Source organism: Eumetopias jubatus, unplaced genomic scaffold, assembly GCF_037043125.1.
Source record: "Eumetopias jubatus isolate StellerSeaLion01/CBP00866 unplaced genomic scaffold, mEumJub1_p1.0 scaffold_2, whole genome shotgun sequence".
Lineage (NCBI taxonomy): Eukaryota > Metazoa > Chordata > Mammalia > Carnivora > Otariidae > Eumetopias > Eumetopias jubatus.
Genome location: NW_028274808.1, coordinates 48,992,694 through 49,019,858, shown reverse-complemented (window position 1 = coordinate 49,019,858; position 27,165 = coordinate 48,992,694). Strand labels below are relative to the sequence as shown.

At 45.0% G+C, this 27,165-nt stretch overlaps 1 pseudogene; it reads right to left on the bottom strand.

The window, feature by feature from the left end:
* Positions 1 to 22,696: 22,696 nt before the first annotated feature.
* Positions 22,697 to 24,584, bottom strand: LOC114217443 (V-type proton ATPase subunit D pseudogene; annotated as a pseudogene).
* Positions 24,585 to 27,165: the final 2,581 nt, after the last annotated feature.

Here is a 27,165-nt window from a genome sequence, read left to right as displayed (position 1 = left end):
GAAAGCCTGGTACCTGAAATCTAGGCTCCTGGATACAGGTACCCACCAAATGATTTCTCAGCTATCGGAACCTTTTGAACCACGGCGCTCTCATCTAAAATGAGGATTAGAGGATTAGGTTACCTACCTCAGACTGTCGTGGAGATCAAATGAGGTTTTTTTTTTTTTTTTTTTTTTGGTACAAATGCGATATATCCTAAACATAGGACAGCCCTAATAAATGTTGGCCAGTCTTTCAGGAAATGGGAGATTCTGAATGTTGACATAATGATGCACATTAATAAATCCCAAAGGAAATTGAGAAATACAAGTTCTCGATCTTGGGAGTGCTCAAATTTCATGAGATTTTTTAACAAGGATCTATATACATACAGGATATAGGCTTATGAAAAATTTCAGCACCGTGGGAAAATGGTTATATCATAGTGACCGAGAAAAATAGGGTTCAGAGTTATACATACAGACATGCAACACACACAAAAAGACCGGCAGGATCTTGTCTATAATTTGTGTGTATTGTTTGAGTAGATAATCCATTTACATGGCTGTAAATTTCGAAGGTACATAGAACAGTCTCCCGCTTCTGCCCACATACTCAGCTCCCCTCCTGTGGACAATCCATATTACCATTAAAAGAAAAATCCTTCCAGAGATATTTAATGCATAGCACATATTCTGTTCATGAGTATATTCTGGTTCTCCCAATACAATGTCACTTAGGAGCGTATACTCCAGATCGGTATCCCTAAGCAACCCAACCAAGAGGAGAATACCCCAAATAAAGGATGTTGTTATTTTCCTGTCGTCAAGGGGGAGATAATGCCATGGATGTTTTCATGTTTTCAGCCTAACTGGTGGATTTAGCTTTTCCCTTGTGTTTAAATACTTCACGCTAGGGGCGCCTGGGTGGCTCAGTCGTTAAGCGTCTGCCTTCAGCTCAGGTCATAGTCCCAGGGTCCTGGGATTGAGCCCTGCATCGGGCTCCCTGCTCAGCGGGAAGCCTGCTTCTCCCTCTCCCATTCCCCCTGCTTGTATTCCCTCTCTTGCTATCTCTCTGTCAAAGAAATAAAATCCTTAAAAAACTAAATAAAATAAATATTTCACGCTAGGTTTTAAAACAGGGAACACTGGAATTTAGTTGCTCCTGACATTAGAAGATAAACCTGAGACCTCAACACCGGTTTTTAAAATTTCAATCCTCAGAAAGGTCTCTAGGGACCTAAATAGCCTAGTGGTTACCAGGTTGGGATGTGGGATTGGACAACCTGGTTCAAAGTCTTACCATCCACTGTGTGACCTTGGGACAGTTACTTGACTTCTCAGTGCCTTAGCGTCATCATGTGAAAAATGGATATAAAATACCTCAAGGGCGTCAGATGAGCTCAGTCGGTAGAGCGGGTGACTCTTGATCCCGAGGTTGTGAGTTTGAGCCCCACATTGGGTGTACAATCGCTTAAAAACATCTTTGTAAAAAAAAAGATACCTTTAGACAAATGGAAATAATAAGCCACCTCATAAGGTGGTTATGGGACTACAGAAGCAAATGTGTAAAACGCTTAGGATAGGTCTGGCATGTACTCCGAGGTTGAGAGTTTACTGTTGTTTTCACCTGGTTCTGTTACGAAATAACTGTGAGACTTAAGAGAAAACCGTTCAACTTGTCTTCTGTAAAAAGGGAAACTGGGTCACTTGCATAATTGTTTCAAGGCCTTTTCCGATTCTAACGTCCTGTGATGCACGATCTGTGTCACTAGCTGAAGCCTAGTGTCCTGCACGTGGTAGAAACTGCTGCTGCAGGTGAAGTATTTAAGGACCCGGGTGTGACACCAGGAGCTCTGCCTACGTTTTGAGTCTGGAAAAAGGACTAGAGTCATAATGTTTGCAGTGTAACCAAGGTTATTACAGAGGGGGGCAGGTCTTGAAAAATTACTGCTACAAACAGTAATCAGTCACGCACAATAAAACTATTGTCCCGTTCCAGAGATGGCTCGTGTTGCTTGTTATGTGCGCGATTAAAGACGATGTCGAGGTAACCGCCTCACATCCACGGTGAGTGTGGTCTTCGTGGCGGCAGAGCTGTTTGGATCGGGCACAAGATGACCTACCGATCGTGGTGGGGAGTGTAGCATCTGCCTTCAGGTGCTCCGAAAATGCAGCTTCTCACACTGGCCCGTGCCGCCCTTTCCTTCCTCCCGCGGCTGGAGGACTGGGCAAGATGGTTTCAGCGATCAGTGATCGGATCGTTAAAGCCCGATGCCCCCAGGGCAGAGGGGAGCTTCCCGACTCTGGGCGCTCTTTGTCCTTGTTCATGGGTGTCACTTGGGTGGGTTCGTTTTGCTAGGGAACAGCCTGAGGAAGATGGGAGGTTCAGGTTTCTATGGATACTTGGGCTGGCTGGGATTTGCATAATGTATTTCAGAGAACAAACAGTCTGGGAACAATGTGGACCCAGGAGGAACATAAAGGCACACAAAAACGAGGTGCAGGGCCCGGTGAGTCAAGCTCCGTTTCAGCCCTCGTCCAGGAACGGGAGCCTGGGACCCAACCCGGCACGTTGGAGAGGAGCCACGCGGAGCCCTCAGGATCCAGGGAGGTGGTGCGTGCACAGCGCCCCCCACAGGCACGGTCTGTACTGTGGGTTCAGCAAACGTCCCTGCTCTTTGGTTCCCCCTTTATCTCAGCTCTTGTCTGAAGGGGGAATAACTGTACCTAGCGTGTGAAGCTCCCTTGTTTATTTACAGAACATTTCACATACGCCCTCTCATTTTAATCCCGGCTACCACATGAGAGACGCTTAGGGTGGGTCGGCCGATCACGTGACTCGGAGGTAGCCGAGCCAGACCTCCCAGGTCTGGTTCCCGTCCCCAAATCCCCAAATAGCTGGGGTTTGCGGCAGTAAATGTGGCATAACTGAGGCAGTTCAGTTTGTGAAGGGGGGGGCAGTGGGGATAAGGAATGGGCCTTAGAAGTACTGGAGGAGTCAGGATGGCCAGGCGGCATCAGGGAGGAAGGCAGCAGGTCAGGCAGGTCGGGGGGTGATGGCTGCCGGTTTCTGGCTTGCTGAAGTGTAGACACGGCGGAGGGACGAGGGGAGCAGTGGGTTCAGTGTCGTGTGGCGGGACCCAGGGTGGACGTATAGAGACGGCCATCAGAGGGCGCTCTAGCTCAGGCTCTCGATGGGAAATGCGGGCGTCGGGAGTCAGGGCTGAGGCGTCCGGTGGAGGCCACTGGAGCCTGAGCTCTCACATGCGGAGTGTCTAGAATGAAAGGAGAGGGCAGGGGCAGAATTTTGGGGAGCACCGACACATTCCGACGTGGGCCGAGGTTTCCGGGGTAGAGACACCAGGAGTGAATGCAGAAGCGGAATCAGTGGAAGGTAGTGAGACAGAAAAAAATCATGTTGAAGGTAGAAGGGAGCGAGCAAGTGATGAAAGACCCAGAAAGTCCGGTAACATGAGAATGGTCAAGCTCCAGTTTAATCGTGACGCCTGGCAGAGCTTCTCCCATTATCAGTGAAGACAGAAGAGAAGATGCAAACTCATATCGTCAACAACCTGTTGGCAGAAGTTGGGAGGAATGCCCCCTAATTCCGAAGCCAGGAGAGTGGGGTTTTTAGCACCCACCCTGACTGCCTCTTGAAACAGCCATCCAAGAGACCTCAAAAGCTAGTTTGTCTCTCCATCTCTCCTCTGTCTGTACTGTGAGGACCAGACACTATGAGGGCTCTGGTGTTAGACTTTGGGGTTCATATGAGGTGGTGGTGTTGGTGCTACAAAGTCATAGTCCTGAGTCCCTCTTGCTTTATTTTTAAAATTTTTTTTCCTTCCTTGCTTTATTCCCTTTTGCTCTCCGTGAACCTGGTCTCAGCTGTGGGAATTAAAGGAGTAATACCATGCTGCGGGTCCATGGGTGACAGCACAGCGGTGACTGGGGAGCTTATTGAAATGAATATTTATTGAGTAAGTAAATGCATAAAGGAATGAATCAGTACCTAAGGGGGAAGTAAATTTGGGAAACAAAAGTTGAGGTTGTGAGATCCAGCCATTCCCCTCACCTGGAAATCATGACTTTTACTGTTGAGGTTGAGGATCAGGACATTATTTTAACCAAGGGACTTTCCTTACATGTCCTAACCCTCTACCGTTCCCAAGCTGTTCTTTGAAGTGGCCAGAAATACTGTTTTCTTCAGTCCTTCATCCTGCCATACCCATTCAGTGATTGCACAGCCCAGAAAACTAGCAGGTGGGAAGGAGGGGGAAGGGGTGGCAGCATCATGTGGCCAGGGAGGTGTCTCTACAAAAATGTGGGGGGCAGGGGGACCCCTACTAGGGTGCACGCAGGTTTGTAGTTTGTTGTCGCTGTGTTTCTGATTGTATTAGTCTACTCTTTCATAGTCTCAGGAGAGCTGCAGGCCCAGAAGATCCCACCTCCACACAACAGAGCCACCCCACTTTGGTGCCTGCCAGAAGTAGGCAGGTGCTGGGAGCTGGGGCACCAGAATGGCACTCAGTTGTGCGCACACTGTCGCCTGAGCGGACCTTGTGTGGAGTCGAGGGAATCCATGGGTCTAGTTAGATACAACCTTCCTGCGGATGAATAAATTTATTGATTAAAAGGGGGCATGAGAAAATACCACAGAACAAAGGAAAAAAGAATGATCCTGACTCAGTGGGGGCATGTGCTCCTTTAAAAGGCCACCTGCAAAATCCAAGAGAAACCTGTGGCATCCTTGACAAGGAGTCTTGTCCAAGGAGGGAGCAGGAGGGGAGCAAGTGACCATGGAGACAGCGAGAGCAGGGTGGGGGTGGGGGGCGCAGAACTGCAGGAAAACTGAAAAGCTAACTGCAGACTTGCAGCCCAGAGAAGAGACAACAAAGACCAGAGTTGTAACTAAGATGGGTATAACTGAGCAAAGAATTCAGAAGATGGACTTGGAAACGTTGCCAGAAGATAGAGGTGAGGGACTTTTTTTTGGAAAGAGAAAGAAGGGGAGGACAAAATAGAAATCCCACTTAAGAATTATAGGGAAAAAATCAGAACCACTGATAACAAAATGACTAGTGTAACTGGAAATTTAAAGTGTGTATCACATTCTGGACAAATTCATGGCAAATACTTTGACTTACAGGATATAAAATCAACTCTTCTAATATCCAGGACTCCAAAAGGAAAAAAACACAACAAACACCCAGTTATGTACAAAGGAATTAAAATCAGCCCGTGTTACTAAAAGACAATGGGGGCATGTGTATAGAATCTCGAGCAAATTCTGAATTGTCTGAGAATTTTATACCCACACACGTTGCATGAAGGTAAAAAATGACATTTTTAAAAATGTAAGGATTCAGAAAATATACGATCCATAAACCCTGCTTGCTTGATTATATAATTGTGTTGAAGATGGAGTAGGTTGCAAATGTCAAAAATTATTCCTGGAAAAGATAATATATAATGTTAAATGCAATTTAGCAACAATAATCTGATTATGTAACTCTAGGTTATATTAACCAAATCCAGAAAATTTGGAGCTAAGAGAAGTAAAGTTTCTTAAATCCCTCACATGAGGAAAAAGAACTGGAAAGAACAGAATTAAAATAATACATTGTTTCATTCTGTGCTTTTGATATTGAAATAAATATATATTGGAAGGTTGCTAAAACACTAGGCAACTTTCAAAACAGCGTATATTCCTTCCAAAACACGAACAAAGAGGAAAGCAAAAAAGATAGTGCATGCAGCAAAAATGAAAACAAAGGGAACAAGAAGCCATAAAATTCAATAGGATAGTTGCTAAGTCAACAAATATATTCCTATTAAAAAGTTAAGATTTGCAAATAAGATTTTGAAAACCTGCAATCAACTGCTTATTAAAAACACATCTCAGATGAAATGGGAAAATGAACCACAGTAGCAAGGAGTCTGGTTTCTAACCACACACCCAAATGAAAAGAAGACTGGCACGAATATTGCATGCAGAGATTCAGAGGGAAAGGACAGTGAGCTTTGAAGGGCTATTTCAAACCGACAAAAGCATCGACCTGTATGGCAAGTCGGTGGGCATACACTGCAAGTTTGCTGCTGGTAATAATTGCCTACAGACCCAAGAAAATCAACTAAAAGCAGAACTACTGAGATGTGGTAAAGTGAATCCCAATGATGTTAGCTTATAAAAACCAACACCTTTTTATGCCATCTCGGAAATATGGTAGAAATAAAGATGTCATTTCACAAAATCAACAAAATATAAAACCACCTCTTGAATTAAATTTTAAAACAGAACTAGAAAACTTTACTGCATAAGCAATCATAAATAAAAATAACTGATTTGGTTCTGAAATGAGACCAAGTGATTTTTATTTAATTTGGAATAACAAGAAAGGTTAATCAAAAATATTTGAGGGCAAAAGAAATCTTTAAAGTGGCCATATCCCTAAGATTGTATCCCGAGGAAATATTCAGATATTCAGAAATTATGTACAAAGGCTCCTTGTTCACCACAGAATTATTTAAAAGAGGGAATAGTTGGAAGTAAATTAAATATACAAAAGAAGGGGCATAGAAATAAGTTATTCCAAATGCTGGAATACCATGAAGCCACTAAAAAAACAACCAAAATATTTCTCTCTCCCCCCTCCCCGCTCTAACAGTATTTAGACATGAGGATATGCTACATGATAAAAGCCAAAGTTAAAAAAAAAGACTATAAGCGCAATTCTAAATTTGTAAATCTATCATATTTTTGACACGAATACCTGATATTGTGAACAATGGGTATCTTTGGATGATGTGTTTACATGTGACTTTTGCTTTCTTCTTTCTCCCTCATTCCTCTTCCTCCTTTGTTTTCTAAAAAGAGAAAGCATTGCACTTAAAATCGGAAAAGGGGACATTAAGAATCTTATTTTAGATTCTCTTAGAGGCGACAATTAGGTGGTGGCTGGTGCCCCTGACTCAGGGTTTTATTTGCAGGACTGTGAGGCTAGGAGGGGGCAACCTGAACAGACAAGGGGGAGGGAGCACAAACGCTGGACTGGGTCCCCAGAGAGAAGATGGGTGACAACGTGGGGACAAACAGAAGCAACCGCATAGACTCATTGTGAATCCTAGATTGTTTCCAGCAGGACGCAGGAAAAAAGAGGCGGCAGAGGTGTACAGGAAAAAAAAAGAAAAAAAAGTGAAGCCAGAGCCCTCCAAAGGGCTACCCCGCAAGGGCCAGAACCCGCGGACTGGGAGACCCCCGGTGTGGGCGCGCGCCCCAGACGGAGGAGGTCCCGTTCTGCAGGGCGGGGCCGCGGTGCTCAGCTGGCCGCGCGGACGGTGGAAACCTCAACCGAGCGGATCCAGGCGCCTCATTAAGGCATCCGGGTCTTAGGGAAACTTCCTAAGCAGGGACGCTACTATTGGCTCCTGCTACTGGTATGATGTCACCATCAACCAATCTGAAGTCAGTTGAGCCTCCCTGGCTAAGGAGTTGATTAAGGAGTTAATTAACTCTTCGTAAACCATAGGAGCCTACGAAAACAGTACGCCTCCTCTTTTTTGGCTGCTCTTCGCCAGGGTAGGGGAGTGAGGAAGTGGAGTTGGAAATACACAGTGAGAACAGGTAGTGCCAGGTTTTGTAGATAACAGGTATAGATGCATGTTTTTAAGGTATAGAAGTAACATGTTTATTCAGAAAATTGTAGAAAGAATCACCCCAAGGTCCACCACCTCTTAGACATTTCGATGTAGTTCTTCCTGTACTTTTAAACCCAAAAGTGGGAGATTTTTATAGAAATTAACTCATGCTACATTTTCTTTGTAGCTTTTTAAATTCACTTGCTGTGAGGCTTTTCCTTTGCTATTAAATAATCTTCAAATGCATAGTATTTAATAGCTGCAAAACTTTTCAACTAAATGGACCTCCCATAAGTGCACCAGTATATAAATCTGTGCTATCATTTTTACTGGCTTCAAGGAATTGTATTGTATGGATATATCACAATTTATTTTATTTTTTAAGATTTTATTTATTTACTTATTTGAGAGAGAGAGAGAAACAGCATGAGAGACGAAAGGGTCAGAGGGAGAAGCAGGCTTCCCGCTGAGCTGGGAGCCCCATGTGGGACTCCATCCCAGGATTCCGGGATCATGACCTGAGCCGAAGGCAGTCGCTCAACCAACTGAGTCACCCAGGCACCCTCACAATTTATTTTAAAAGTGCCCAGGCCACTGTTGAAAATACTGCTGCAGTGAACACTATTGTATATACATTGTATTGTAGGACCCTTGTCCAATGAATTCCTTAGGATAAATTCCTAGAAGTGAAACTCCTGTGTCAAACATTAAAATACATGTTCTCAAATTGCTTTCCAGAAATGTAAATAGTCTATGGGAGTGTCCAGTTCTTTACACCCTAAACAAACTTGGCTGTTTCCAATCTCTTACATCTTTCATAATCTAGTACAAAATGATAGCTCATGAATCTTTATTCATTTCCTTCATTATTAGTGATGTTGACCATGGTTTCACATATTCAATGGCTTTTTATATTTCTTTTCTGAATTATCTATCTTCTTTGACTATTTTTATATCAGGATATTTGTCTTTTTCTAATCCATTTGTAAGATCTCTAATTTCAACTTGACAGTATTTTCTTGAATCTTTTTTCATAGGGACATAGTGGGTTATAGTTTTCTCTTATTATGCTATTTTGTCAGGCTTTTGTTTCAGTGTTCAGGTACTTTTGTAGTGCATCTGGACAACTTTCTTCTTTTTTCTGTGCTGTGGAATAGTTTGTGTATTAAGTTCCTGGGAAGTTTAAAGAACCAGAGCCATTATTGAAGGTAATTTTTTGACTACTTAAAAAATATCTTACATAATTCTTAGTCAATTCAATTAATCTCTTCTTAATAAAATTTTTATTATTTTAGTTCAATTGAAGTTTTAAATAAAACTGTATTAAAATTTCTTTATCAAAAATTTAAAAATTAGTAGTATTCACTTGGGTACAAATGCAAAATTCAAAAGGAAGAAAGTACAAGGTAAGTTTCTCCCTCTTCTCTGTCCCCAACCATCTATGTCCTCTTCCCATAAGCAAGCACTATTCCTGGTTTATTATGGATCTTTCCAGAGATATACTAAAATAACAAAAGCACATCCTTCTTTTTAAACCACAAAATAGAAAATAGTCACAGACTGTAAATATCTTCATCTTGCATTTTTTTATGATTTTATTTATTTGTCAGAGAGAGAGAGAGAGAGAGAGGAGAGCACAGGCCAGGGGTAGGGGCAGAAAGAGAGGGAGAAGCAGGCTCCCCTCTGAGCAAGGAGCCCGATGCGGGATCATGACCTGAGCAGAAGGAAGATGCCAAACAGACTGAGCCACCCAGGCGTCCCTTCGTCTTGCTTTTTATAAATATATTTTGAAGATTTTTTCTTATCTAACACATAAGAGTTATGTCATTCTTTTAAGAGCTGTTATTGTCCCATTGTATGGAACTTATAATTTACTTACCTACATCATTTTTGAAAAAAATTAAGGTTATTTCTAATACTTGCTGTTACAAATGATGCTACAGTAACTATCCTTACAAGTAGCTATCGAATCTGTGAGTTGCTTCCTTTTATTAAGCAAGGTTAGCCCATTTGTAATAATTGGCATGACAGAGAAGCTTAGATTTAATTCTGTCATCAAATTTATATTATGATTTCTGTTTTTATTGCTTTTGAATTTTTATAATTTTTATGATTTTATATTATAATTAAAAAATTTTATAATGGTTATATTTTACTATGTATCTGTGTTTGTTCTTATGCATGTTTATGTTTCTTTTTGTAATTTGGAAGTATTTTATTTTAGGTCATTTAACTATAAACTTTATTTAAGCTGCTTTTATTCTCTGAAGTAAAAAAATGGGGCCTATATAATTTCTGCTGTTTGTAATTGTTGATGCTTTCTTTGTAGTTTCGTGTATAACCATTTTTAAAAATATTCTGTGTTCCATGTAGCGATTTTGAAAATGTTTCATAAATTCTTTGACGCTCCTTTGGAGGGAGGGATCTATTCCCCTCTCTTTAAGTGTGTGCTGGACTCAGCAACTGATTTCTAAAATGGTAAAATGAAGCGGAAATGATGGCATGTAACTTCGGAAAATAGATCATATAAAAACACTGTGACTTCCACCCTGGTTGCTCTCCCCCTGTTGGGTCACTTGCTCTTCTGTGTCTCCAGGACATTCCTGGAAGTAGATCCTCCAGCCCTGGTCAAACCTTCAGATGAGCACAGCCCTGGCTGACACATTACCTGCAACCCTTCGAGAGACCTAGAGCCAGAACCACCCAGCTCAGCCACTCCTGGGTTACTGACTCTCAGAAACTATGTCAGATAATAAATGTTTGTCATTTTAAGTTTTAAAGTAATATTTTTCACAATAGGTAACTAATGCACACTATTCATTCTTCCTGTTGAATTCTATTTTATCTGACATAATACTGCTACTCCCATTTTATTTTATTTTTTAAAAATATTTTATTTATTTGAGAGAAAGAGAGAGAGAGAGCACATGAGCAGAGGGAGAAGCAGGCTCCCTGCTGAGCAGAGAGCCTGATGCGGGACTCAATCCCAGAACCTTGAGATCATGACCTGAGTCAAAGGCAGATGCTTAACCAACTGAGCCACCCAGGCGCCCTACTCGCATTTTATTTTTGTGTCCATTTGTCTAGTATGCATTGGTTCATCCTTTTAGTTTTAGCTTTCTGTGTCATTTTTTAAAGATATGTCTGCAGTAAAATAGTAAGATGAGACTTTTTTCAGATGTTGTTTTTAATAGAAAAATCTAAAATTTATTTTTACTGTCACTCTATCTTGTGTGTTTTATACTTCTTTGTTTTATTTTCTCCCCATATTTTGCTGTGTAAAGTGTATTTTCTTTGCATTTTTTTCTCTAGAAATTTGGTAAGTGCTTATGTTATTTATGGTTTTAGTAGCTATCGCCAGTTCTTTTTTTTTAAAGATTAATTTTATTTATTTAAATAATCTCTACACCCAGTGTGGGGTTTGAACTCACAACCCCAAAATCAAGAAAGAGTTGCACACTCCACTGACTGAGCCAGACAAGCACCCTGCTATCTTCAGTTCTATTAGAAAACATAACTAACACTGCCCACTCATTTTATGAAATTAGCATTACAGATCAACACCTGAAAGGGACATTATAAGATAGATAATTATAGACCAATTTCATTTATAACCAAAGATCCCAAACAAAAGTTCTAAACAAATAGTGAACCAAATCTTATTAAAGATTTTGTTTATTTGACAGAGAGAGAGAGGGAACACAAGCAGGAGGAGTGGCAGAGGGAGAAGCAGGCTCCCCGCTGAGCAAGAAGCCCAACGTGGGGCTCGATCCCAGGACCCTTGGATCATGCCCTGAGCCAAAGGCAGATGCTTAACCAACTGAGCCACCCAGGCATCCCACATCATTTATAATTCTTGTTCCCAGTTACCCTTGTACAAGCAGAGAGCACCACCCTAGAGACTGGCGAGCCGCCACACTTGTTCCTGATGGGGTCAGCTGCACAAAACGCAGAGCAAAGACACTTCAGTGCAGAAGCAAAATTGCCAGCTGTGACGAACAAGGGTTCTGGTTCCCTCCTAACCACGCTACCTCAGGAATTTGGTTCTCTGAACTGCGAAAGAATACATATGGCAAATGAAAATGTTTCTTTTCTCTTTCCATTTTAGCCTGGGTTTTAGACCGAGATCTATATTAGAGCCCATCTTTACTTCTTCATATATTCTGAATTCCAGCCCTTTGTTGGATTATATGTTTTACAAATATCTTCTCTTACTTTGTGGCTTGAATGATTATTTTCTTAATGACTTCTTCTGATGAACAAAACTTCTTAATGTAGTCAAGTTCATCAATCTCTTAATTATAGTTAAATATTTGAGTGTGGCTTGTTTATTTCCCTACACCAAGGTCTTAAATATATTTACTTATTTTATCTTTCACATTTGAAAGCATTACTTGCTTTTTACATTTGACTCTACAATCCACCCAATATATTTTTATAAATCATGTGAAATTTTGACTGGGATTGTGTCACATCTTTAGAACAACTGGGGGAGAATTGACATCCTAGCAATATCAATTGAATATTGCAATTCACGAACATGGCATATTTGTTATTTATTTAGATCTTCAATTTCTTCAAAATGCTTTTTTTTTAATCACATAGATTTATTTATTTTTTCAAGTTTCAAAATTTTTTATATTTTCTGTGTAGAGTTTTCTTTTTTTTTTAAAAGATTTTATTTATTTATTTGAGAGAGAGAGAATGGGAGACAGAAAGCACGAGAAGGAAGAGGGTCAGAGGGAGAAGCAGACTCCCTGCTGAGCAGGGAGCCCGATGCGGGACTCGATCCTGGGACTCCAGGATCATGACCTGAGCCGAAGGCAGTTGCTTAACTGACTGAGCCACCCAGGCGCCCCTGTGTAGAGTTTTCAACATTTTGTTATATTCCTAAATATTTAATTTTTCAACCTGACTGAAAAAATCTTTTGTTGAAAGTGCTTTTGCTAAATTTCATATTCTAGTTTCTTGCTAGACTCACTTATTAATATTTATGTGTAAATTGTTTTGATTTACCTACACAAATAATTGTACCATCTACAAATACTGAGTTGTATTTTTTCTTTTCAATCCTTATGCCTTTTATTTCTTTGCCTTGCCTTGTCCCACTGCCTAGGGCCTCCAAAAAGATACTGAATAGAAGTGATTGTGAGGTGCCTCGGTGGCGCAGTTGACTAAGCCTCTGCCTTCAGCTCAGGTCATGATCCTGGAGTCCCGGGATTGCCCCATCCCCCCTTAGAGCTCCCTGCTCAGCAGGGGTCTGCTTCTCCCTCTCCCTTCTGAGCCTCTCCCTCTGCTCCTCCCCCTGCATGTGCTCTCACTCAATCTCTCTCAAATAAATAAATAAAATCTTAAAAATAAAAAAAAGTGATTGTGGACATCTTTGTCTTGTTCTTGACTTCAAGAAAAAAGCTTTTAACATTTCATCATTAAGTATGTTTTTCCTCTAAGTTTTTATACCCATTATTAGATTGAGAATTTTTTTTCTGTTCCCTGTTTTCAAAGAATTTTTAAATAAATGGCTGTTGAATTTTACCAGATGATTTTTCCACATCAACTGATATGATCATATACTGTTTTCTCTTGTTAATATGAGGAAATAATTGACTGATTCTGAAACTTTAAAAGCAAGGAATGAAATAAATTCCTGAAATAAACATAACCCAGTTCTGTTTACATATATATTGTTTTGTTTTGTTTTGTTTTTTAAATTAGAAAACAAAATTCTGAGCCTTATAATAAAAAGTGCAGGGCGGCAGGGTGGCTGTACGATAATGTAAAATGAGGAGGACAGTAGAACCCCACCCGCACTCAAAATATCTCCTCTACATTCATACTTCCGTATCTGAAATTGTAGCATGTGCTTCCTATCATTTAAGAATTCCACTCTCCCTGTGGGTTCCCCCTTTAAAAATTCTAGATTCATATTCAGCTCTTGTGTTAGCTGTTCTAAATCATCGTCTCTATCAGGTGCTTTGGGAAACACAGGGGTGAGAACAACTGTTTCCTAAGTCAGAGAAAGCCTCCCAGAGGGATGGCAAGTGTGCTGGGATTTAAAAAATAGGAGCTAGCCAGACAGAGGGATGGTGGGAAGTCACCCCAGCCATGAAGAAGGACAGCGTATTCAAAGGTGAGTGGCTGAAAATTGTGTGGCACCTTTGGGGAGTCAACTGTATTTTGTTGCAGCTTGAAAGGAGCTCAGTGTGTAGGGTGTGTGTGTGTGTGTGTGTGTGTGTGTGTGTGTGTGTGTGCGCCAGGGGTGAGGGGCAGGAGGGGAGAGTGGTGTGCATGGTAGGCCTTGGGGATGCACAGAGAGGTTTGGATTTTGTCCTGCAGGTGCTGGGGAACCACTGAAGGTTTTAAAGGAAGGACAAGGTATGATCAGGAGCAGGTTTCCCCTTTTTCTCTTCCCCCAGCCCCTAGCCCAGTGAGGTTATTCTCTGTATGAGGACAGAATGACAATAGTAGCTTGACTTCCACAGCCATGATGCTCATTACTTAAGGAATTACAGCCACTCATGGGCCTTGGAGTCATCCCCGGGGAACTGAGGGCATCACAGGAGTCCTCAGAGTCTCAGCAGCCAGGATGATGTCATGCTTTCTGTGACTTGAGTCCTCCTTCCCCCAGGGACAGGGTTCACTGTGTCCCTTACAAGTAAGCCTCTCCCCAGCTGGAGTGCATGCCCACAGGCTGAAGAAGGCCCAGGATGGTGAGCTGAGTCTCAGGCTGAGGTAAATGCCCAGAGGTGGCTTGTGATGTGTTTTGAATATTAAACATGGTGTTGACAGTGGCTTCTGATCTCTCCATTTCTAGATCAGCTCTGTTAGGGACATGACGAAGTGACACCCTGGTAATGAGTCCTTCTGTGCAAGACCTCTGAGAAGGGTTCTATTCCCTTTGGCCTGTCAGACTCCCCTGGGTACTCCTCTGCAGTCTTCCCCAGAATCCGTGAAGGTGGGCCTTCAATTATGACAGATTCTAACGGTTCATCTGGGGGGATAGTTGTTTGGAACTTGAAACACATAACCCGTAAAGTAGTGAAACTTTGCTTCTGTTGCCTTAGAGTGAATCCATCTACTGCTCTGTCCCCAAAACCTTCCTCCTTCTCTGCTTCCCTCTTCCTGGGATGTTCCTGGTACATCTGGGGCTCACGGCCTGCTGGATTGATCCCCAATACCTGTACATGTGTTTTGTTGAAGTGTACCACCCAGCCAAAGGCAAGAAGGGAGCAGACAGAGACAGTCAACTGTCTTCCTTCTTTCTTCTCTCTGGACTCCTTAAGAGCCACAGTGAGGGGAGCCTGGGTGGCTCAGTTGGTTAAGCGACCGATTCTTGATTTCAGCTCAGGTCATGATCTCAGGGTCTTGGGATCGGGCCCGGCATAGGGCTCTGCACTCAGCACGGAGTCTGCTTGTCCCTCTCCCTCTGCCCCTCCTCCTCCTCCTCCCCTCACTCAAATAAACAAATAAAATATTAAAAAAAAAAAAAAAAGAGCCACAGTGATAGCCCTGGGAAGGGGCCTTAGATGTGACCCAGCTCAACCCTGTCATCTTGCAGGCTGGGAGCTTGAATCCCCACTTCCTTTCTCCCTCCCAGAGAACAGCTACAAACCCCTTGCATCAAGTGCTGTGACCAAGTTCTTGTGCAAAGATCCGGATTTCCGAGGCCAGTTCATTCCTTGCCAATCGTTCATGGTTTATTCATGCCTTCCTTAATCCCATTGTTGTTGAGACCCTGCCAGCAAGTGAGACGCACTGAGGATAACAAGTTCATCAGTCCTTGCCCTCAAGAAGCTCACAGTCTAATGCAGAGACAGGGAAGTAAAATATATTGTGAACATTTAGTGTCAACATTCTGCTTGAGACCAGAGAGGAGTAGGGGGAATGGGGAAGGCGGGTGGGGGGTGGTCCTAAGGGGGAAGGAAGGATGAGCAGGAGAGGGTGGCCTGGAAGAATGGGGTCACTACCTGAACTATCTGGATTGTGAGCCACTTGAAGCCGTTTGGATTTGTGGATTTTGTTTCCATAATATCAACCTACACAAAACATTTGGTGCAGCACAGAGTCTTGGAGCCAGAAAACCTTGGCTCATCGTCTGGCTCCTCTATGTAGCAATGTGATCTTGGCCAAGTTAGTTAACCTCCTTGAGATCATTTATCTGTAAAATGATAATAGCCACTCCTGCCATATAGTTTTATTCTGAAAATTAAATGAGATAATCTATGGCAAGAGCTTAGCAGAGTACCCAACCCATGTAGGAATCAGTGCATAGCAATGTTGCTGGTATTGTTTCAGGCTGGGACTCCAAGGAAATAGGGCCAAAATACCCTGGCATTCTAAGATGAGGAGGAGGAACCCAAATGAAAGTTAAAGTAAAGGGGACCCACACCTTGTTTTGCCAGCCTCAGCTCACCACCCTCTTCCAACCTGTAAGAGAAGTCGGGAAACAAAAGGGTAGGGCGGAGTTAGAGGATTTCTTTGAGGAGTGTTGCTGGGATGCTGTGGGTTCCACCCTGCTTTCCAATCCCTCCAGCTCCCCCACCCACATGCTTCCACCACCACGGAGAATGAAAGATGTGCCTTTCTCTTATCCCAAGACCAAGGAAAGGAATTTCTCGGGGACCACCTGGAGTACTTCCTACGGTGGGCTGGCGTCTCAGGAATGCTTGCAGAATCAGACTGGGAGGGTCTGTGCCTGGTGGATATCTCTGATGGCAGAGGAGAGAGGCTGCTGCATCAGGGACAGCCTGAACCCACAGGCTTGTCAGAACAAAGTGCAGGCGAGAAGCTCCTGAGCGTCTGATGTGGCCTGTGTGATGAGATTCCTGGAGTTATCTTAGATTCCACCCAAGAGGGCCGCCTCGAGGGGAGAGGGGCCCTAACCCAGAGAAGCTGGTGTGTACCTCCCCGCCCAGGGGCTGCTAGAGCAAGCAGTTACAGAGGCACCCAAGCACCCACCAGAAGAGAGCTGCAAGCAAGAAAGGCCAGAAGTGGGGGTGGGGGCTCTTTGAAGAACCCTCCAGAGTGCTCCAAAGGAAAAAGTCAGCTCTGAACACCTGTGAGGCCCAGAGAAGATCCACTTCATCATCATGACTGAGGCATCCTCAGAAGACCCTTCTCCCCCCACAACCCCCCCACCCGCATTCTGGCAAGAGAGGAAAAAAGGAAGGCAGAGCCCTGGAGAGGAGCTCACCCCAGCCCCAAACACCCCCAGGATGGACAGAGACAGAGGTGGTAACTTCTAACAAAGTTGGAGATCTTTATGGGCCGTGCTAATTTTTTTTTTTTAAGTGGGTTCCACGCCCAGCATAGAGCCCAACGCCAGACCCAAACTCACAACCCTCAGATCAAGACCTGAGCTGAGATCAAGAGTCATGCTTAACCAACTGAGCCACCCAGGTGCCCCGGGACATAACCAAGTCTTGAATTGAGGCTGCTTTAAGGAACTGAGAAGAGTGAGAAGAAATAAGATAGTCCTGGGTTTTCATCCAGGAACATTGGTTGCCTGTTATAAATTGTTTGTTCAATTGCATTTTGATTTTACTCTTATAGTTCTCTGAATACACCACTCAGGAAAGCCAGTGCCTTACCTGTGCTGATCTCTCAGCCTAGAATGCCCTCCCCACCCCTGCCCTCCATCCTGTTCCCTCATCCAAACACGAGCCCATCACCATCTCCTTGAGAGAGTCTCTCTCAACCTGCCCTGTTCCTGCTTTCCTTTGTAGAGGGAGAAGGGGCAAACCTGTTTGTTTGCAGGAGGACAAACCCACCAATGCCCCGGCTTCGGGGGAAGATGCTATTCTTTATAATAATTCTTCTTGCCATTACTGCACAGTGTTGTTGTTGTTGCTTAAACAGATTTACTGAGGTATGATTTACCAACAATAGAATAAACTCATTTTAAGTTCAGTGAGTTTTGACAAATACATAAACCCATGCCCCTCACTATCACAGTCAAGATATGGAATATCTCTGTCACCCCAAATTTCCCTTGTCCCTTCCCCAGGTGACCTCCACCGCTGCCCAGCCCCAGGCAACCCCGATCTGCTTTCTATCTCTTCAGATGAGATTTGTCTTTCCTAGAGCTTCATATAAATGAAATTGTACATGACAGCTCAAGTTTAATCAAGAAAAATCTGTCTGCATAAGAAAAAGCCAATTTCTTTCTAGAAAATAAGAAAGTCAGTTTAAAATGTGAGTTGTTTCCAAACCAATATTTATTCTCTCTGGAAAGTAAACACATTGGAATATGATCTTTCTGATTATATTTTCCAATTAGCTCAAAATCTCTATCTTCCTTCTCCCATTGCCCCTCCTCCAATTTATGTTTCCATTTTCCTTTGATGTCTTGATGTCCATATTTTGCTAGAATATAAAAATGTTATTGGCATTCTGCTTATGGGTATTTCTAATTTCCTTGGATTTGGATACAAATTGATTTTTCATGGGCTCATACATCTTCAAGATTACTTTGCTTGAATTAAGACTATTCATTGATGGAATATATTTTTGAAGACATTGAACAGATTCTAAACTACATGAATGAAATTTACCATGGCTTTTTGTTATTGTGCAGGATTGTATGTATTTCTTCCTTTTCTGCCTTTCAAGAAAGGCAGTCTTCCCAGTCCCTACTGTCCCTTAAACCTAAATTCTGTAGGGGAGGTACTAGTTGCCAGCCCACACTCCCAGCTCCCAGCTCCCAGCTCCCATCCTCTCTGCGTTCTTGAAGGGGGCCAGGAGGGAATCTTCCAAGATGACCCCAGAGGTGATTCCATCTCCTGGTTCCAGCACTTTCCAAGCACAGACAAGCATGCAGCAGGTGAAACTGGATGCCTGACTGCTATAGCCCCTCGCCTCCCAGCCCCCAGCCCTCCTGACAGCCTGTGTTAGAGGTGCATCTCTTAGTTCCCTCCTGTGACACCAGAGGAGGCATCCCTCCAAGGGGTTCAGCCCCTGGGAGTCCTGCACTGGGGGAAGAAATAACTCTAGTGCTAGTGAGGGGCCATGAAATGCAAAAAGCAAGTATTCTCTTGTCCCCAGCTTTTTTTCTTTTTTGCCTAATCCAGTGTAAGTGTTCTGCCATTGGCAATTACGTTTTTGTTCGAAGACCTTTTTGCGATGAGCACAATGTTGCTGTTTTATGATTGGTCACTAACCCTGGTGGAGTACTCATGTGGAATGCCTGCTCAGCTCTCCACGATGCCACACTCTGAGAACAGAACCCATGCAGATCCATACTATGCAACCCAGCCCCTGGACCATCCTTGACATCAGACATGCACACCTGATTGAAACTGGGCCAGATGGATTCTCTTGCCTGGGTATCTGAAATTGGGATTGAAAGAGGGGTTCGTCTGTCTCTCACCTTAAGAAACATGGGATGGCCAGTGCTCAGAAGGCAGAGTCTGTCATGGAGATGGAAGGAAATAGCCTTGTAGACAGATGCAGATGTGGACCTGAGTGGGCATAGAGTGCTGGGGGCAGGAGGCCCACCCACATACAGAAAGGGGAGGCAGGGAGAGAGGGACAGAGACACAGAGGGAGGGAGAAAGGGAGAGAAGAGGGAGGCAGGAGGAGGGAGGGAGAGAAGGAGAGGGCGGGAAAGAGAGAGGGAGGCGGAAGTCTGCTCAGATTCTGTTGGCTTCCAGTTCCAAGTTCTAGCCCAGCTGTCCTTTTGTGTTGGTTTCCATGTGATATTCCTGTAAACTTGAATGAACTTCCTGTTTATGCATGAGGTGACTTGGAGTAGTTTCCTGTTCACTTGCAACCAAAAGACTCTGAAAAAGATGCAACCCGGTATCAGGAAACAAAGTGGCCCACAACCACCGCCAAAGTGGGCCGTTGTGGAGCTTGGAAACCATAAGGATCCCGCCAACCCCGGGCCGGGGAGGAATATTAGTGGAGCATAGACTGAAACAGCTGGTGAAGTTAGGGTCACCGTTTTGCGGTCATGGACAATTTTCCTCCTGAGGCTGAGGCTTTAGCAGGCTTGAAAGGGCACGTTGAAGGACGTCCGACTGCGCTGGCTCCTCCCTGGGACCTCAGTAATGGGCATGGAGACATGAGCCAGTGTGTGGCTGCCCTGTTTACAGGGGAGGGGGGGAAACAGTTCAGTTAGGCAGCTGTGCTCCCGGGAGTCCTTCCTGCTGATGGGAGAGGCGCCGAGACCACCTGAGCCCACTCTTGAAGTGGACTTCCTGAGGTGTAGCACTTAATACTCTGCAGCGACCGACATCCGGAACTAAATGCGGTGCACCAAATTTGAAACAGTGAGGTCCTGGCACTTGGAAAGGGGACACCTGGGACATGCCAGGGGCGTTGGGGAACCCTGATCTTCCGATACTTTCTCCAAGTTGGTCTGCTGTGTCCTCGGGCTGGGCAGAGGTGCTGAAGCCTGCCACTGGGAGGCACACTTTAGGGCCAGGTTTGGGAGGTTCCACTGGGCTGATGAGGTAAAACAGACTGTCCGCACTGCCCTCTACACCCTAAGAAGAAAAAACTAAACAGAGACCCCAGGCACAGCCCTCAGGGGTCCTTCGAAGAAACTGAAGGCCCCCAGACATGGCACGCCTCTGGCTGTTCAGTTTAGCAAGCTGTCTAGAAAAGGCTTCCAGCAAATTGAGTCTCCCTAAATTAAATCAGTAAGCCGCCAATTGAGGTTTTATAGGCATTATGCTGCCAGGAAAACCTCACGGGGTCTTTAGAGCAACACAAATCCATTCCGCAGGGCTTCTCGGTCCCTGAGGCAAGCCCAGGTCCATGCTCAGAGCCTGCCGGCTCCATTCAGAAGGCCTTCACGCCCCACAGCCAGTTCCTGTCCATTGTTCCCCACCCCCAGGGGTGCTTCTCGAGGGCTCCTGACAAGGCCATGTCCTCAAGGGGCAGAACGTAGAGTGGCCCCACTGGATAAACCAGGGGCCCGCAGGAGTCAGGATGTGATGGCCATGGCCTTGTCAGATATCCAGTGATATCTGTAAAGCATACCAGCTTCACCAGAAGGCATGGGGTCCTTCATGGCTGTGAAGCAGCCACACGCATGGAAGGAGCAGAGACAGTAGTCTACAAAGGAGGAAGTGGCTTTGTGGAGAGGGGAGAGAGACCGAGACAGAAACACAGAGAGAAAGTAATTCTAGATCAGGAGGAAGTTGCAAGGGTAGTACAGAGAAGTCTCATGGACCCCTCACTGTTTCCCCCATGGTTACAATTTACATAACTGTAGTACAACATTGAACCAGGAAATTGACATTGCTATAATGTGTGCCATTTTATCACCTCTGTAGATCTGCGGTCAAGATACAGGCCAGGTCCATCCCGTAAACATCTTCTTATTGCCACCCTTGTGTAGTCACCCCTCCTCCCACCGTTCCTAATCCCCCGCAGCTACCAGTCTGTTCTTCACCTCTCTAATTTTGTCATTTTGAGAATATTCTACAAGTGGAATCAGACAGTCTGTAACCTTTTGAGACTGTTTTTTTTTTTTTTTACTCAGCATAATTCTTTGGGATACATCCACGTTGTTATGAATATCAGTTGTGCATCCACTGTTACTGCGGATTAGTATTCCCTGGCATGGGTGTATTACTTTTGTTTAACCAGTCACCTCTCCAGGGACATTTTGGTTGTCTACAGTTTAGGGTTATTACAAATAAAGCTGCTATGAGCATTTGTGTACTACCTGTTTTTTTGTGAACCTGTTTTCATTTCTCTGGGAATAATGCCCAGGAGTGCAATTGCTGGGTTGTATGGTGAGTGTTTTGTTTTTTTAAAAGAAATTAATAGACTCCTTTCTGGAGTGGCTGTGCCATTTTGCCTTCACATCAGCTATGTATGAGAGTTCCAGTTTCTCTTCATCATCACCAGCATTTGATAGTGTCATTTTTTATTTTACTTGTTCTAGTCTCATTGCGGTCTTAAATTGCATCTCCCTTATCGCTAGTAACATTAAACATTTTTGCAGGTGTATATTCATTGTCTGTATATTCTAGTTGATGAAATGTCTCCTCATATCTTTTGCGCATTTTCTTTATTTTCCCTTGGCAATCATCTATTTATTACTACTCCCAAATGTCAACAATCATCTCATTAAGCTTATTTGTAAAACACTGATATATGACGGGGAGTGAGGTGGGGAGGGAAAGGCTACCCCCTTCTTTCATGTCTACAGAGAAAGCTCTTTTTGGATGACAATCCCATGTGTAGGTCTGAGTATAAGCACGTTGACTCTTAGTCTTAGCAATAACTTGGGGAAAAAAGGAAGAACTCATCTTTTTTTTTAAAGATTTATTTATTTATTTTGAGAGAGAGATAGAGAGCGTGTGCACACATGTGCGAGTGAGAGTGCATGTGGGGGGGAGGGGCAGAGGGGGAAGGAGAAAATCTCAAACAGACTCCCCCCCTGAGGAGGCTCCATCGAAGGGCTCCATCGAAGGACCCTGAGATTATGACCTGAGCCGAAGGCAGCCGCTAACTGAGTCACCTAGGTGCCCCAGGAAGAACTCATTTTTAAAATCATTTTACTGTCTTTTGTACCACAGTCACATTTAAGCTGGCAGAACCGCTTCCAGGACGGACGGGGCAGAGACCTGTCATGCAAGGAAAAGTGAAGGTTTTTATAAAGCTTGTGGAGAGAAGTGCCGCGGTCACACAAGGATGGCTGCAGCAGTCTCAGGGGACGGTGTCAGGGTGCGCGAGTGGGCAGCACGCTGCAGGGTAGTTGGCCCACATGTGTTGCCCCAAGGCCACCGTAATCAGGGCAATCTCCCACGTTTCTCAAGGGCAATCTCCTCATGTGTCTGGGAAGCAGGTCACTTGTAACACAGATGTACATGGAGTGGGGTAATACTTGCGCAGAATAAATTCTACAAGTTCCCAGGCAGGTTCTACCAATCTCTTCTGTGACAAATCATTGCGGAATTATGATTCTGCAAAGGAAATCCCATAAATGGACACCCAAGAAAATTTTACAACCTGCGCAATTCCTAGACCAAAACAATAAAGAGCCACCCATACCGAACTTACGCACCTCGAGTTCAGATGCTCAGCCCGAGGGCTTCTGAACGCAGCTGAGCAGGAAAGACTATCTGAACAAAAGAGTTCTGTGCTTTTGTCCAGCCAGCAGATTAGCGGGCTCCCGTCCTCTCTCCAGCTACACTCCTCTGCGCCAAGTCCTGCTCAGATTTTTCCTGGAGAATCTTTTTCTTCTTCTGTATTTTCTTTAACCTGTAGAAGTCTCACTCCCTCGCATCCAGCTCTGTGATGATACAAGCAAGGGTGCGTCCAATCCGGGGAAGGATAACATGTTCAGTGGTATTTACACGCCTGTGGGTTATCTTAACAGCTTCATCCAAAGTAACAAAGGAAGTCTGCAGCGAAGCTACTCCTACTGCTTTGGCATTATTCCTCTTTAATTCAGAGGCATCGTCCCCACCTCTGGCTAAACCAGTCAGTTTGTAACTGTCAGTTCCTTCATGGTTATGTTCAAATACTGGCAAATATCACCTGCGGCATTATCCTCGCCGGAAACTCCACTTAGCCTTCACTTACACTGTAGATAACTGTGGTGCCCAAGTCCCCTCGGACTGTGAACGTGGCCTCGGCAAGTAAGGGCAGCTTCTCTCATCACATTTTGATCTCTGTTATTTTCTTCAGGGTCTGGCGAAATCAGGGAGTTAAGGCATCATATTGTTTCTTCGGGAGGTTTTGACCTGTCTTGCTCCTTTTAATGGAGCCTTTGCAATGGTCTGTGCCACCTGCCAGGGAGAGGTCTCACTTGGGTCTTTGCCCACATTCTGAAGGTGACTATTTGGCTCGGGTCCCCTGCAACAGTCTCAGCCACAGCGCCTTCCTCTGGGAGGAGGATGCTCGTTGTGCCCATTCTCTAATGGTGTGTGTGTGTGTGTGTGTGTGTGTGTGTGTGTGTGTGTGTGTGTGTTCAGTTTTGATAGAAATGCTCCTGTTTTGTTAAGTTTGAAACCGGCTTCTGTTACTTGCAAACTCACAGGTAGTCTACTTTTGAATTCAACAGAAATAAAAGCTGACGTTTATTGAGCACATACTTTGCATCAGGCACTGTTCTAAGTGACTTACAGGTTGTAGTCCCCCAGATATGTGTTGTTTTTATAAACATCATATGTTGTTCTAAATATTAACCATCATTACAATTTAGTTTACAAATCCACTTAACAGCATAAATAAACAGGTTCAGCAATCCAACCTTGCCTAGATTTGAATTGGCTAAGTTTTATTTGTGTTTCGGTTGATTGAAAAAAATCTAAGCTGTTGGTGTCACAAGCGTTCATGAATCACGGGAGCCAGTCCTCAAGTGAGATAGCATGGCTCACGTTTTTAAAAATTACGTAGTATGCATGTTTTTATTTGTTTTAGGTAAATGTCTGACAGTATTCAATTCAATAAATTCTATAGAAGAGATCTCCCAAACTTCAGTCTCCCCCTAAAATAAAGGCAGAAAATAAAAGCTCATTTAAGACACACAGTTTTTAAACATTGCATTGGCATGAGGGCAGCAGCCTGCACGGGCAGTGACCAGATATTCTGAATTCTTGTGTGAGGCAAGGACCATTATTTCCTGAAGTTTGGAAAGCGACCAGAAGTTTGTTGAGGGTCCCCAAGGTGACTGTGCTGCTGGCCTTATAATAGAACTACATCTGTGACAGGCAGAGCCCCTTTGGGGCCTGGGCACTGTCCTCTGGTTCCCGGGGGGCTGTGAGCTTGAGTTATGGGTGAGTCGAGTCACTGAACAGGGACTGCCCTTACATGCCTGGCTTCTGGAAAATCAGTCCTTTATGCTGCAACTTCTTTCCACCCTTTGACATTGACAGGAAGATGTGGAGCCCCCTTTCCCACATCATAGTCATGTTTCCACCCTGGGAAGAGGTAGATGACTGGAGTCCCACAGGGTAGCCAGGCAGCAGGCGTGGATTCAGTGAATGGCCTCCCGCGCCCATTGCCACGGTGCACCCTGAGCTGTGGAAAGTGGCAGTCAGCAGAGCGACATCGCCGATCTGCTCCTCACGGGCCCTGTGTCCCTTTGACTAATGTCCAGCTGCTATATTTAGATGGACTGATCACAGGCAGCTGGCTCTCCCACAGCCGATGCAGCGGGCCCAGGGTTGGCCTCTGTTCACCCACCTTCCTCAGCGGAGCTCAAGACAGCTTTGGACATTGACGTGCAAGGAACGCTCAGTCCATCTCCTTCCCCTCCATCTGTTCCCTGGTGGCGACCCCACCCCTCTTCACCTCTGGGCTTTGACCTTGGTGATTGCTCTCCTCACTCTTTAACCTTTGGACTCAATGCTTGACACTTTTTCCTAAAATAACTGTATTTCTTTCTCTGTTCCTTTTCCTGTTCTCTGTTCCTATTTCTTTCGCTGTTCCACCGTACTGCCTTATGCCATCTTGGGGAAGCTCTGGGACTCTCCCATCTGGGTAAGGCTGGGCGGGCAGAGCTGTATGTGGCTCGCCTACTCTCCGTCTTCCCGATATTAGCCCCCACCAATTCAAATCTAGGTCTCACCACTTAATGGGAGGCTGTGTGCAAGTTACCTGGACCATGTGACTCTGTTTCTTGTATAAATGGGGTCTTGAGTCCCTTTCTCACAGGGCTGTAGTGAGATTTACTGACTACACACACACACAGTCCTTCACTGTGTAATACTCAGATACTAGCTAAATAACTCTAGAAATAAGGCAGCTTTCTGTATTTCCCTTTCCCCCCACCTTGGTCTCTGCTCCCAGGTTGTGATGTCCTGTCCTCCTGCCTCAGGCCTCCTCCCGAATTGGTCAGTAAAAGGGACTCAGACAGAGTGCTCCCCTCCCCTGGTAGCAGAGAATCTCTCATTGGCTGCCATCACCATGGCAACTCACTGTCTCCTCCCCTCTCCCCCCTTCCCCCCTTTTCCAGAGCAGCCGATTGTGGAGTTCCAGACTTCTCAGCGCTGGGAGGGAGGAGGAAAGAAAAGATGGGGGGGAGGGGAGAGAGGCTCCCTTGACTGCAAAGGCGGCCACGTGGTTCAGGTTCGCTTGGATTCCTGAGACCAGCCTGGCCCGCAGTGTGGCCTCTACTATCTCTGCGCATTCAGGCAACCATTTAGATATCCCTAGGCACTCCTGATTCCCTTTGAATTGGGCCAGCTTGGGACCTGAGGGTCCTGGGTTCGTGGCATGTGGCATGCATGATAGGCATGTTATTCCAACCGAAGAAGGGTTTTCGCACCACTGCCTTTGCAACGCTGCTGGGGGTTACACGACAGGACCAGTGGGAGCGAGCTTTGTGAACTCCAAAGGCTGTCAGTGGTCATTCATTATTCCGGTCACCCCCACCCCCACCCTGTGTGGTGGCCAGAGCGGGGCTACAAAATGGGTGCTTTCCTCTCCTTTCCTGATGAGCGGGGCGGGGGGGGGCGGTTGGAGTTGGAGATATAAGTCCACGTGGGGCCCCCAGAGAACAGCACAGGGCACTGGGCAGGGAGCCGCCAACCAGTGGGTCCCAGCTGTGTGGTCCGTGCCAGGGCCCGAGAACCTGCTTCCTCCCCCGAGACGCTTGCAGAGCGGATACACCGCAGGGCTTCTACGTGCACAAATGGTGATGTGCACCTGCTCTTAGTGCTTGCGATTCAAAAATGATTTAAAAGCATGGCCTGAAGAAAGGTAACTTTTGTCTGTTCTTTGTCAGCAGGGCGGTGGTGGTAGAGGGTGGGGGGTCAGTGACATTGATGGTGGTAGAGCAGACCTGCCATAGAAAGGGTGAGGGGAGGACATCCTGACACCTGCTACAATGAAGATGAGCCTTGACGATATGATGCGAAGTGAAGTAAGCCAGAAACAAAAGGACAAATACTATATGATCCTAAATACATGAGGTAATACATGAGGTAATGAATTTGCTACAAGAGGCAAATTCATTGGGACAAAAAGATTAGAGGTCACCAGGAGCCGGGAGGGGGAGGGGGAGAGGGAGAGGGGAGTTACTGTTTTACAGGGACAGGGTTTCAATTTGGGAAGAAGAAAGAGTTCTGGAGAATGCTGATGGCTGCACAAAATCGTGAATGTGCTTAATGCCATCGAAGTGTATACAGAGAAATGGGTAAAGTGGTAAGTTAGGTGTTTTGTGTATTTTACCACAGTAAAAGAAATCCACCCCCGCTCCCCAGAGAAAGGAGGTGAGGTGAGGCAGGGTGCTGGGGCGCTGCCATGGGAGTGCGGGGCTGGAGAACACACTCAGTGAGGCTTTGATGGGAGAGGCATTTTAGAAAAGGGGTCTTGTTTGACCGGCTGCCTGGCCCTGCCACTTCCCGTGGACCGGCTGGCTGAGAAGGTGACATCAGGGGTTTCCTGCCCTCATTTCCTGAGGGAACTAGGGAAGCCACCATGTATGACCCGTCCCCTACCTGTCCCCTCCCCTCGGGGGTCCATCTGTTTTAGGAATCACCAGGGTAGTGATGCTCCTCAGCTTCAGTCATGCTCTTCTTCCCTCTGGACGGCCCAGGGAGGGTTGAGTGGCCTGTGAGGACCCACCAGCGCTAGTCA